The sequence below is a fragment of the Neomonachus schauinslandi genome, chromosome 2 (assembly GCF_002201575.2).
Source record: "Neomonachus schauinslandi chromosome 2, ASM220157v2, whole genome shotgun sequence".
Taxonomy (NCBI): domain Eukaryota; kingdom Metazoa; phylum Chordata; class Mammalia; order Carnivora; family Phocidae; genus Neomonachus; species Neomonachus schauinslandi.
This window is the reverse complement of record NC_058404.1, coordinates 41,302,143-41,315,232: the sequence shown is the minus strand read 5'-3', so window position 1 is coordinate 41,315,232 and position 13,090 is coordinate 41,302,143.

The following is a 13,090-nucleotide window of genomic DNA, read 5'->3' as shown; positions in this document are numbered from 1 at the left end:
AGGATTATTTGTTCCAGTCCTGTGAAAAATGTCAATGATATTTTGATAGGGATTGCACTGAAAGTTTGATTGCTCTGGGCAGCATAGACGTTTTCCCAATGTTTATTTTTCTAATCCATGAGTATGGAATGTTTTCCCATCTTTTTGTGTCTTCCTCAATAGCTTTTGTAAGTGTTCGGTAGTTTCTAGCATATGGATACTTTACCTCTTGGGTTAAGTTTATTCCTAGGGATCTTATGGTTTTTGGTGCAATTGTAAATGGGATTGATTCCTTAAATTCTCTTTCTTCAGTCACATTGTTCATGTATAGAAATGCAACTGATTCCTGCAGGGAGATATTGGAAGATAAACAGAGGGGGGAAGAAGCATTGATTTTGTATCCTCCCATGTTGCTGAATTGCTGTATGAGTTCTAGTAACTTGGGTGTGGAGTCTTGGGTTTTCCACATAAAGTATCATGTCATCTGCAAAGAGAAAGAATTTGACTTCTTTGCCAATTTGAATGCCTTTGTTTTCTGATTACTGAGGCTAGGGCTTCCAGTACTATGTTGAACAACAGTGGTGAGAGTGGGCATCCCTGTTGTGTTCCTGACCTTAAAGGAAAAACTCTCAGTTTTTCCCATTGAGAATGATATTCACTGTGGGCTTTTCATAGATGGTTTTTATGATATTGAGGTATGTTCCCTCTATCCCTATACTTTGAAGAGTTGTAATCAAGGAAGGTTGCAGTATTTTGTCAAATCTTCATCAGTTGAGATCGTGTGGTTCTTGTCCTTTCTTTTATGAATGTGATATATCAGGTTGATTGATTTGCAGATGTTGAACCAGCCTTGCATCCCAGGAATAAATCCTACTTGGTCATGGTGAATAATCCTTTCAATGTACTGTTGGATCTTATTGCCTAGGATCTTGGTGAGTATTTTGGCATCCATGTTCATCAGGGATATTGGTCTGTAATTCTCCTTTTTGATGGCGACTTGTCTGGTTTTGGGATCAAGGTAATGCTGGCCTCATGGAACGAGTTTGGAAGTTTTCCTTCCATTTTTATTTTTTGAAACAGCTTCAGAAGAATAGGTATTATTTCTTTTCAAATGTTTGGTAGAATCCCCTGGGAAGCCATCTGGCCCTGGACTCTTGCTTTTTGGGAGGTTTTTGATTACTGCTTCAATTTCCCTGCAGGTCTTTTCAGATTTTCTATTTCTTCCTGTTTCAGTCTTGGTAGTTTTTAAGTTTCCAGGAATGCATCTGTTTCTTTCAGATCGCCTAATTTGTTGTCCTATAGCTGCTGGTCATAAGTTTTAACAATTGTCTCTATTTCCTTGGTGTTGGTTGTGATCTCTCTCCTTTCATTCATGATTTTATTAATTTGGGTCCTTTCTCTTTTCTTTTGGATAAGTCTGACGAGAGGTTTATCGATCTTATTAATTCCTTCAAAGAACCGGCTTCTAGTTTTGTTGATCTGTTCTCCTATTCTGGTTTCTATTTCATTGATTTCTGCTCTAAACTTTATTTTTTCTCTTCTCCTGCTTGGTTCAGGCTTTATTTGCTATTGTTTCTCCAGCTCTTTTAGGTGTAAGGTTAGCTTGTGGGATTTTTCGAATATTTTGAGAGAGGCTTGGATGGCTATGTACTTCCCTCTTAGGACCACCTTTGCAGTATCCCATAGGTTTTGGACCAACGTGTTTTCATTGTCATTGGTTTCCATGAATTGTTTAACCTCTTGTTTAATTTCCTGTTTGGCCCAATCATTCTTTAGCAGGATGGTCTTTAACTTCCAAATGTTTGAATTCCTTCCAAATTTCCTCTTGTGATTGAGTTCCAGTTTCAAAGCACTGTGGTCTGATAACATGCAGGGAATAATCCCAATCTTTTGGTATTGGTTGAGACCTGATTTGTGACCCAGTATGTGGTCTATTCTGGAGAAAGTTCCATGTGCACTGGAGAAGAATGAGTATTCTGTTGTTTTAGGGTGGAGTGTTCTGTATCTATCTGTGAAGTCCATCTGGGCCAGTGCATCATTCAAAGCTCTTGTTTCTTTGTTGGTCTTCTGCTTAGATGATCTGTCCATTGCTGTGAATGGTGTGTTGAAGTCCCCTACTATTGATGTAATATTATCAATATGTTTCCTTACTTTGGTTGTTAATTGGTTTATATAATTGGCTGCTCCCACGGGAGGCATAAATATTTACAACTGTTTGATCTTCTTGTTGAATAGACCCATTAAGTATGATATAGTGTTCTTCTTCACCCCTTACTACAGTCTTTGGCTTAAAATCTAATTTTTCTGCAATGAGGATTGCTACCCCAGCTTTCTTTTGAGGTCCATTAGTGTGGTAAATTGTTCTCCACCCCCTCACTTTCAGTCTGAAGGTGACTTTAGGTGTAAAATGAGTCTCTTGTAGACAGCATATTGATGGTTCTTGCTTTTTTAACCAATCCTATACCTTTGTCTTTTGACTGGAGCATTTACCCATTTACATTCAGAGTAACTATTGAAAGATATGAATTTAGTGCCATTTTCACTGCCTGTAAGGTCCTTGTTTCTGTAGATTGTCTCTGTTTCTTTCTGGTCTATGATGCCCTTAGGCTCTCTCTTTGCTTACAGGATCCCCTTTAGTATTTATTGCAGGGCTGGTTTGGTGGTCACATATTCTTTCAGTTTTTGTCTGTCCTGGAAGCTCTTTATCTCTCCTTCCATTCTGAATGACAGCCTAGCTGGAAAAAGTATTCTTGGCTGCATGTTCTTCTCATTTAGTACCCTGAATATATCTTGCCAACCCCTTTCTGGCCTGCCAGGTTTCTGTGGATAGGTCTGAGGTTAGTCTGATGTTCCTCCCTCTGTATGTAAGGTACCTCCTCTCCCTAGTTGTTCTCAGGATAGCTTCTTTTTCTCTAAGATTTGCAAGCTTCACTATTATATATCGTGGTGTTGATCATTTTTACTGATTTTGGGAGGAGTCCCCTCTGCCTTTTGACATGAATGCTTGTTTTCTTCCCCAGATTAGGAAAGTTCTTAGCTGTTTTGCTCAAATATACCTTCTGGTACTCTCTACACCTCCTCTGGACCCCGATGATTCTGACATTGGTTCTTTTCAAGGCATCATTAAATTCTCAAAGCCTTTCTTCATTTGCTATTAGTTGTTTATCTCTCTTTTCCTCAATGCACCTCTTTTCCATCAGCCTGTCCTCTAGATCACTTATTCTCTCTTCTGCCTCACTGACCCTAGCTGTTAGAGCTACCAATTTAGATTGCATCTCATTTCCAGCATTTTTAAGTTCGACCTGATTAGATCTCATTCCTGCCCTTAGAGATTCTGTATTGTCACTTATGCTTTTTTCAAGCCTAGCTGTTAACTTTATAATTGCTATCCTGAATTCCATCTCTGACATCTCACTTATATCCATATCTATTAGCTTTGTGGCAGAGAACATTGCTTCTGGTTCTTTCTTTTGTTGTGAATTCCTCCTTCTAGTCATTTTGCCCTGGGGAGGATGGTTGAGTGAATGAACAGAGTCCAAAATATCAACCGTGACCCAAACAAAGTGCACCATAGAAAAATCCGAAGTGGTCGAAAGCCACCACAGAAAAGAAAACAAAGCCAAAATGAAACAAAACAATATAAAATGTGGGGGGAATAGAGACTATAATTTTCCAGGGTGAACAAAGCAGGGTGATCCGCTTGTTCCTGATTGAATTTTGTTCTGTGTATTAGAAGACACTACATCCCAAAATTACAAAGAAAGAAAAACTTATATATATATAATATATATATTTATCTTCTAATATATATAAAGTTGAATACAGTGAAAAAAGGACTAAAATGAAGCACATATGTATAAAGTGTAGATATGAAAAAATAAAGGTTAAAAAGCAATTTAAAAACATACATTGGTAAAATAAGAATCTAGTTGAAACAGGAAAAAGGTAAAAAAAATGAAATGGAAAATTTTAAAGATTTAATTTATTTATTTGTCAGAGAGAGAGAGAGGGAGAGCACAAGCATGGGGAGCGGCAGACAGAAGGAGAAGCAGGATTCCTGGTGAGCAAGGATTCTGATGTGGGACTCAATCCCAGGACTCTGGGATCATAACCTGAGCCAAAGGCAGGCGCATAACTCACTGAGCCACCCAGGCATCCTGAAATGGAAAATTTTAGACTGAAGGATAAACAAGTCGTGAGGAAACACCTGGAGGTCAGTATCCTATTTTCCCCTGGTGCTGAGTTTTACAGTCTTGTGAGATCCATAAACTTGTCATTCACCTGTTCTTCCAGTCTGTCTTCTGGGGGAGGGGCCTGATGTGCGGCTTCTCAGGTGTCTTTGCCTGAGTTGCCGCATAGGGGAATTGGCTCAATGTAAGCTGGTTGTCTGTGTGGCTTTTGTTCCCTGGAGGCTTTCTGTGCCTCTTCAGAGGGTCAGAACAAAAATTGCCATGCCCAGATATCTCCAGCCCAGAGCCGCAAGATTGCAGTCCCCTATCTTCAATAAACCCTCCGGGTCAAAGAGTCTCCACTTCTGTGTGCACCAAACTCCATACACTGTCGTGGTTTGTGCTCACTGCAATCCTCCCAGGAGGGAGTCCCAGGGACCCCTAAACATCACTGTGCTTTGTGTCTTTGCGACTGCAAGAAGTTATGGGCTTGCACAAGCACCCTGCTCCAGTGATCCCAGGTCATGGCTGGTTCCTGCCCTACTGTCCTTTCTGGGTCTGCCACCACCCCAATAGCTGTTGCCCAATCATGGGCACAGCCATTTCATCCCTCCCAGGGGATGGTAAATGGCCTGTACATTCCAGTCCTTTTCAGGGTGCTCAGGCAAAGAGTGATCTCCCTACCAGCCCAGCTTATGGTTTATGGCAACTGGAGTTGAGAGTCCCTCCTGGGCTCGCTGACAATAACCAGTTTCCCCACTCCACTGCTTGGGCACTCTATTGGTTCAGGCACCCCCATTCTTTCTCTGTCTCCTGGGGTCCTGAGACCACAATGATCCACCTAGAATTTTGCCCTTTTCAGAAAGGGATGTCTCTCACTGGAGCAGTTTCCTAAGGGTTCTGATTTTGCACTCAGGTGTTATATCATGTTCCAGTAGCCAGTTTATGGAGGATCACTCCCCAATTCATTTATTTTCTGATATTTCCCTGTAGATTCATGACTCTATACTTCCTACCTGGCAAAAAGCAGTTGCTTTTCTGCTTGTAGAGTTCCAGATATATTTTCTTACATCTCAGTCTTTTTCATAGCTGTTCAGAATGGTTTGATAGATATCCAGCTAAACTTGAGGGACCAGATGAAACGAGGTCCTGTACTCTTCAGCCATCTTGCCTCCCTCCTTAAGAAATAATTTCTAGGGCGCCTGGGTGGCTCAGTTGGTTAAGCAACTGCCTTTGGCTCAGGTCATGATCCTGGAGTCCCGGGATCGAGTCCCGCATCGGGCTCCCTACTTGGTGGGGAGTCTGCTTCTCCGAACTCTGACCCTCCTCCCTCTCATGCTCTCTGTCTCTCATTCTCTCTCTCTCAAATAAATAAATAAAATCTTTAAAAAAAAGAAATAATTTCTATGTAACTATAGTTTTTGCTACTATTGTGAAAGGTATTGTATATCCTATTATAAATTTTATTTAGTTATTGCTGGTGTGGAGAAGCACTATTAGTTTTACAAGTTTATCTGTATGAACAAACTTGTAAACCTCTTTAATGGTCTTAAAATTTGCTAATTTGGTTAGTTTTTTCCATTCATGTGATCATGTCAAGTGCAAATATTAAAAATTTATTTTTTCTCTTATAAATCTTCCAATTCTCATACTTCTTTATTTTTGTCTTATAATACCACCTAAGTTTAATTTTGATCAATAAGGTGAGATATGAAAACAATCCAAATGAAAATGAGGACTTTGTCATAAAGTTGAAAGGACAGACTTTGGATTTTACTCTGGATTTTAGTTGTAAATCAGATATAAGCTAAAACTACACTGTGCTTTGAGATTTACATATAATTAACTCAGCCTCTTATAGAAATTCTCTAAGATTTTTATCAATTTTCAGGGCATTACACTTTCATGACTTTGAGACAAACACATGGCTTTGAGATCTTGCATCCCATGAATTATCTTACTCAATTTTGTCTCCTGCCCTATCCTCTTCTTTCTATCAGCACCAACAGTGACATAGAATTTGGTCCCAATTCTTTGACTTCCTACAGCTGTAATTCATGTAGCCAACTTTACTCAAGGTGTGGAGTAATAGAAGAAACTTACATTAAAGAAACACAAATAAAATAAAATATGAATATTCTTGTACTTAAAAGTACTTCAGTACATTGCTGGTAAGAATGTAAAATAATACAATCACTCTGAAAAAGAATTTTAGACTGAAGGATAGAATTTGGAAGTTTGGAAAAGAATTTGGAAGTTTCTTGTAAAACTAAACATGCAACTGCTATTCAATTCAGCAATTGGACCATTGGCAATTGTTCCAGAGAAATGAAACACAAAAATCTGTACATATATGTTTATAGCAGCTTTATTCATAATAAGTAAAAACTGGAAATAATCTAGATGTCCTAGACCAAAATATGAAAGTAGAAAACAGCAGAAATCAGGGTTGAATACTGTAGAGAAAGGCAGCTAGTGAAAGAGGAGGTGTTAAGAGTGAATAGTTAAAAAATACTGTGATTACATCCTTACCACTAACTAGTATTTAGCAACAGAAAGGAATGAATTACTGATATAGGCAGCAACTTGATCAATCTCCAAGAAATTGTGATTTTTAAAAAAAAGCCAATCCCCAACTATTACATACTGTATAATTCCATTTATATGTTCTTGAAATGACAAAAGTATAGATATAGAGAATAGTGGTTATCAGGGCTTAAAAACAAGTGTATGTGGGTTGTGAGGCAGCTGTGTGTGGTTATAAAAAGCAACATGAAGAATCCTTGTTGGGATGGAACTGTTTTATATCCTGACTGTGGTGATATATATATATATAAAACCTACACATGTGATAAAATTGCATAGAATTAAATACACACACATGCACACAAGTACAAGCAAAACTGGGAAATCTGAATAAGATCAGTGAGTTGAATCAATGTCAATATCCTGGTTGTTGTATTGTCCTATAGTTTTGCAAGATGTTATCACTGGGAAATTGGGTAAAGGTACATAGGATAACTCTGTATTGTTTGTTACAACAGCATATGAGTCTTCAATTATCTCTAAATAAAATATTTAACTTAAAAAAAAAAAGAAGAAGCCATCCTGACACTAAAAGTACTTACTTTCTCTGCAGACTTAACCCAGCCTTTTCTCTTCATTTTTCTTTCCTCTCTCACTTCCAAATTCCCTATTTTATTATCATTCAGTTTAGTATCTCTGTGTTTTTTTTTCTCTTTTCAAATGTTTTATTTATTTATTCATGAGAGAGAGAGAGGCAGAGGCAGAGGGAGAGGCAGTCTTCCCGCCTAGCAGGGAGCCCGATGCGGGTCTCGATCCCAGGACCCCAGGATCATGACCTGAGCCGAAGGCAGACACTTAACCATCTGAACCACCCAGGCGCCCATTATCTCTGTGTTTTATTGTGTTCTCCCAATGTATACTCTCAGGACCCCAACTTCTACACCCAAAGCAGCTTCTCAGACACTTTCCTAAGCAATCATAAGCTGGCCTGCACAGGCAGCTTTTATTTCTATTCTGTTACATTCAACATGAAAAGACCACTTGCATTAAATCATTCATTCAAAATGTCTGAATAAAAATTTTATAGAAAATAAGGAGGAGGATGCACAGTGTACACTCTAAGAATCCACAAGAGATATCTCTTACTAATTCTCTTTCCTCATCCTTAAAATTGCCAGGTCTTTTCTCTTTTCCATTTCCATCCAAAGATCAGCCTACTGTCACTTAACTTCTCTCTCTTCCTTTCTGGTGAGCAATCCCATCTTTGCCTCCATTTTCCCACCCCCTCTGTCTGATTTTTTTCCAACTCTTTCTGCAGAACAATTTGATTTTCTTGCAGTTTCTACCTCCAAAATCGCAAACTTCTTTTCTTCACAATACTCAGTAAAAAGAAGCTCTTCTCACACTTAGACTTCATCCTCCTTAGAAAGCACAAAGGGAATATAAATATGTACTTTTTTCTTTCACAGAAAACTATTTTCTCTCTCAGTAAAAAATAAATTTTCAATTTAAAAATTTAAACCTTAATTTAAAAAACTTATTTAAATTCAATTAACCAAGGTATAATACATTATTAGTTTTTGATATAATGTTCAATGATTGATTAGTTCAGTATAACACCCAGTGCTGACCATTTCACGTGCCCTCTTTAAAAACTTCTTTTAAATTAGTTTTATTATACCACATGGGCAATCATATTTCTAAAATTCTCATTAAATGATGGATAAAATTTGATGGATAGAGACTATCACAAGTATTTCTATGTAATTAGGCAGCATAAATATAAGCTCAGCTTGTAATGGTGATCATTGTTTCAATGTACCAACATGGTCCAGATAATTCTGGAATACTGTTTTTCACTGTAGCCAAACAACATCCCAAAAGACAAAGCTCACAAGAATACCTATCTTCTCAAACTATTCCAAAAATAGAAGAGGGGAGAGGAGTTAAGATGGCAAAGTAGTAGGGGGACATATGTTTGCCTCATTTCTCAAACACAGCTAGATAAATATAAAATCATTCTGAACACCTAAGAAATCTATCTGAGGACTGAGAGAATAAGCTGCACATCTAGAGGGAGAAAAACAGCCACATCATGGAAGGTAGGAGCTGTGGAGAGTTGATTTAATGGAGAAAAAAATTGTGTATTCTGTGGAGGGGAAGGAGCCTTGATCACAGAGAAAGGAGAGAAGAGAGAAAGAAAAAGAAAGAAAGAGAGAAAGCAGCATGTAGGGGATTGCACAAGAAAAACTCTTCCCCAAAACCATTGACTGGGAAAAGAAGAATGGCTGATGATTGCAAGTTTTTACAAGCAACAGAGCTCAAAGTCTGAAATTTTAGAAGACTGTGCCATTGCCAGGGTCATGCCTGGGGGCTTAGCAGTGCTCCTGTGAGGAAAAGGGCAGAGGCAGAGCTGACAGCATGGTCTGAGGATCTCCTGGGTCACTCCAGGAAAAACAGTTCACACACCAAAACAAAACAGGAGAGTGCACACTCTGAAACACTTCTTGAAGTGCCATCCCCTGGACAGTATAAGACCTCTTCTTAAGATAGCCATTACTCTCAGGAGCAGAAAATATAACAGGTGTTCCTAACACACACACACAAACAGTGACCTAGACAAAATGCCAAGATGGAGAAATTCACCCCAAAAGAAAGAAAATGAAGAGGTGACAACCAGGAATCTAATCAAAACAGATATAAGCAATATGCCTGAACCAGAATTGAAAACAATCAGAAGGATAGTACCTAGGCTTAAGAAAAACAAAGAAGACACTAGAGAATCCCTTACTGCAGAGATAAAAGAACTACAACTAGTCAGGCTATAAAAAAAATGCTATAACCGGGATGCAAAACAGACTGGATGTAATGACAAGAAGGATGAACAAAACAGAGGAATGAATCAATGATATAGAAGATAAAATTATGGAAAATAATGAAGCTGAAAAAAAGAGGGAAAGAAAAGTATTGGATCACAAATGTAGACTTAGGGAACTCAGCGACTCCATGGAACATAATATTTTTATCATAGGAGTACAGAAGAAGAAGAGGGGGGGGAAAGAGCAGAAGGTTTATCTGAGCAAAATATAGCTGATGAAAATTTTCCTAATCTGGGGAAGGAAAGAGACCAAAATCCAGGAGACACAGATAAATCCCATCAAATTTTTAAAAAGCCAGCTAACACCAAGATACATTGTAGTAAAAATTTTTAACAAATCAAGATAAGGAATGAATCCTGAAAGCCAAAAGAGAATATATTCAATGTGCTGATGGGGAAAAATATGCAGCCAAGAATATTTTATCGAGGAAGGCTGTCATTCAGAACAGGAGAGATAAAGAACTTCCCAGACAAACAAAAACTAAAGGAGTTTGTAACCACTTAACCAGCCCTGCAACAAATATTAAAGGGGACCCACGGAGCGCAAAAGAAAGACCAAAACACCAAAGGCTAGAAATGAACAGAGAAAATCTCCAGAATTACAGGTAATATCTGGCACTAAATTCTTATCTATTAATAATTACTCTGAATGTAAATGGATTAAATGTTCCAATCAAAAGACATAGGGTATCAGAATGGGAGAAGAAAAAAGACCCATCTAGTAGAGGAGTTAACATGGCAGATGAGTAGGGGACCTTAATTTCATCTGGTCCTGGGAATTCAGCTAGATATTTATCAAAACATTCTGAATACATACAAAATCAACTGGAGATCTAAGAAAAGAATTGCTACAATTCTACAAATAAAAAGTGACCACTTTTTGCAAGGAAGGAAGTGCAGAGATGTAAATTCGGGGCAACATATTGGAAGATAAACTGCAGAGGAGAGGGTGCTTCCTTAAGTCAGCTACTGGAAAATATTATAACTAGTGGAGCACAAAATAGGAACTTTTGCTCACTCAGCATCAGGGAAATCCAAATCAAAACCTCAATGAGATACCACCTCACACCAGTCAGAATGGCTAAAATTAACAAGTCAGGAAACGACAGATGTTGGTGGGGATGCGGAGAAAGGGGAACCCTCCTACACTTTTGGTGGGAATGCAAGCTGGTGCAGCCACTCTGGAAAACAGTATGGAGGTTCCTCAAAATATTGAAAATAGAACTACCATACGACCCAGCAATTGCACTACTGGGTACTTACCCCAAAGATACAAATGTAGTGATCTGACCCCCAATGTTTATAGCAGCAATGTCCACAATAGCCAAACTATGGAAAGAGCATAGATGTCCATCAACAGATGAATGGATAAAGAAGACGTGGTACACACACACACACACACACACACACACACTGGAATATTATGCAATCATCAAAAAATTGAAATCTTGCCATTTGCAACAATGTGGATGGAACTAGAGGGTATTATGCTAAGCGAAATAAGTCAATCAGAGAAAGACAAGTATCATATGATCTCACTGATATGAGGAATTTGAGAAACAAGACAGAGGATCATAGGGGAAGGAAGGGAAAAATGAAACAAGATGAAACCAGAGAGGGAGACAAACCATAAGAGACTCTTAATCTCAGGAAGTGAAACTGAGGGTTGCTAGAGTGGAGGGGGGGTAGGAGGGATGGGGTGGCTGGGTAATAGACACTGGGGAGGGTATGTAGTATGGTGAGTGCTGTGAATCGTTTAAGACTGATGAATCACAGACCTGTACCCCTGAAACAAATAATATAGTATATGTTAATTAAAAATTAATTTAAAAACTAAAAATAAAATAAATAAAATAAAATAAAAATAAAATAAAATAAATCAGAACTTTTGGAAGTCTGCCCTGGTGGGGGACACCCTGAATTTATGGTGCTCAGGTGGAGAAGTGGGGCAGAATCCCAGGTGGGGCAGCATGATCTCAGGATCCTCGGGTCATAATATGAACAGGGGTGACTGAGTGTGGCAGAGTCCCCAAGCATCAGGGAAGCTGGCTGATAATAGCAAGTCTAGGTACCTGCTTTCTGCTCAGTGTTGCCATAAACTGTGAACCACTGTATGGTTGTGTGACCACTCTCCAGGCAGGTTCCCAGCAAAAGACAGAAGCATGGTGAAACTCCCCTCCATAAAATTTGGAGACAGGAAACTGGGTCCCATGCTTGAGATAAAAAAGTTCGGTCACAGGCTGGGTGAACACAGACTTCAGATGGAAACCAGGGACACAAAAGTGAATGACTACTTTTCTGAGAGGGCTCACTGAATACTGGGAGGACTCGAACTTTCGCTCTGGGAATAGCGAGGCACCACCATTTTCATTGGTATTGAAAGACTTCAGGGAGCAAAACAGCACCATATAGTGCAATCCAGAGCCACTTACCATTTTCATTCCTCCATTGGTGTTGAAAGACTTCAGGGAGCAAAACAGCACCATATGGTGCAATCCAGAGCCACTTACACTGAGCGCAGCCCCCTAGCAAAGGGGGCACAATTTTACCATGGGAAGGACACCTGAGAATCAGGGCACCAGGCCCCTCCCCAGAAGACCAGCAAGAACAACTGGCTAGCACCAAGTTTACCAATCAAAAAGAATTGCAAAACCATAGCTCTTGGGGAAAACAGTATACAGCATTCATGTTTTTTTAAATTATTCTTTAGCTTTTCAGTTTTATTTTTTTCACCTATGTGCTTATTTTATCAATTCTTTATTCTTAGTTCTTAATTTTTATTTTTATATATACATTATATATATATATTGTTTCCTTTCATTGTATTTTAATTTATTTTTGTATATATTTAAGTTTCTCTTTATTTCTTATTTTGGGATCTAGTTTCTTTTAACAAACAGACCAAAATACACCAAGGATATAATTTATTATTTTGTTCTGTTTTGTCACTTGCTTGATTTTTTTTTTTTTGCTTTGTCCTGTTTTCTTCTGATTTCTTCTGTTTCTATTTTTTTAGATGTTATTGTTCTTATTGTAGTCTGTTCACTCTCTTTCATCTATTCTTTTTTGGAAATAATGATGAGACAGAGAAACTCACACCAAAAGAAAGAACAGGAGGCAGTACTCACTGCCAGGAATTTAATCAAGGTGGATTTAAGTAAGAAGTCAGAGCTAGAATACAAAACAATGATTATTAAGATAATAGCTGGGCTTGAAAAAAGCATAGAAGACACTAGAGAATCCCTTCCAGTAGAAATAAAAGAACTAAAATCTGATTAGACCATAATTGAAAAAGCTATTACTGAGATGCAGTCACATGGAGGCTCTAACTGCTAGGGTAAAGGAGGCAGAAGACAGAATCAGTGATACAGAAGACAAAATGATGGACAATAAGGAAGGTGAAAAAAAATTGAGAAAAATAACTACTGGATCACAAAGGGAGACTTTAAGAAATCAGTGATACCATAAAGTGAAATAATATTTGAATGGTAGGGGCCCCAAAAGACAAAGGGGGGAGAGAAAGTTTATTTGAACAAAT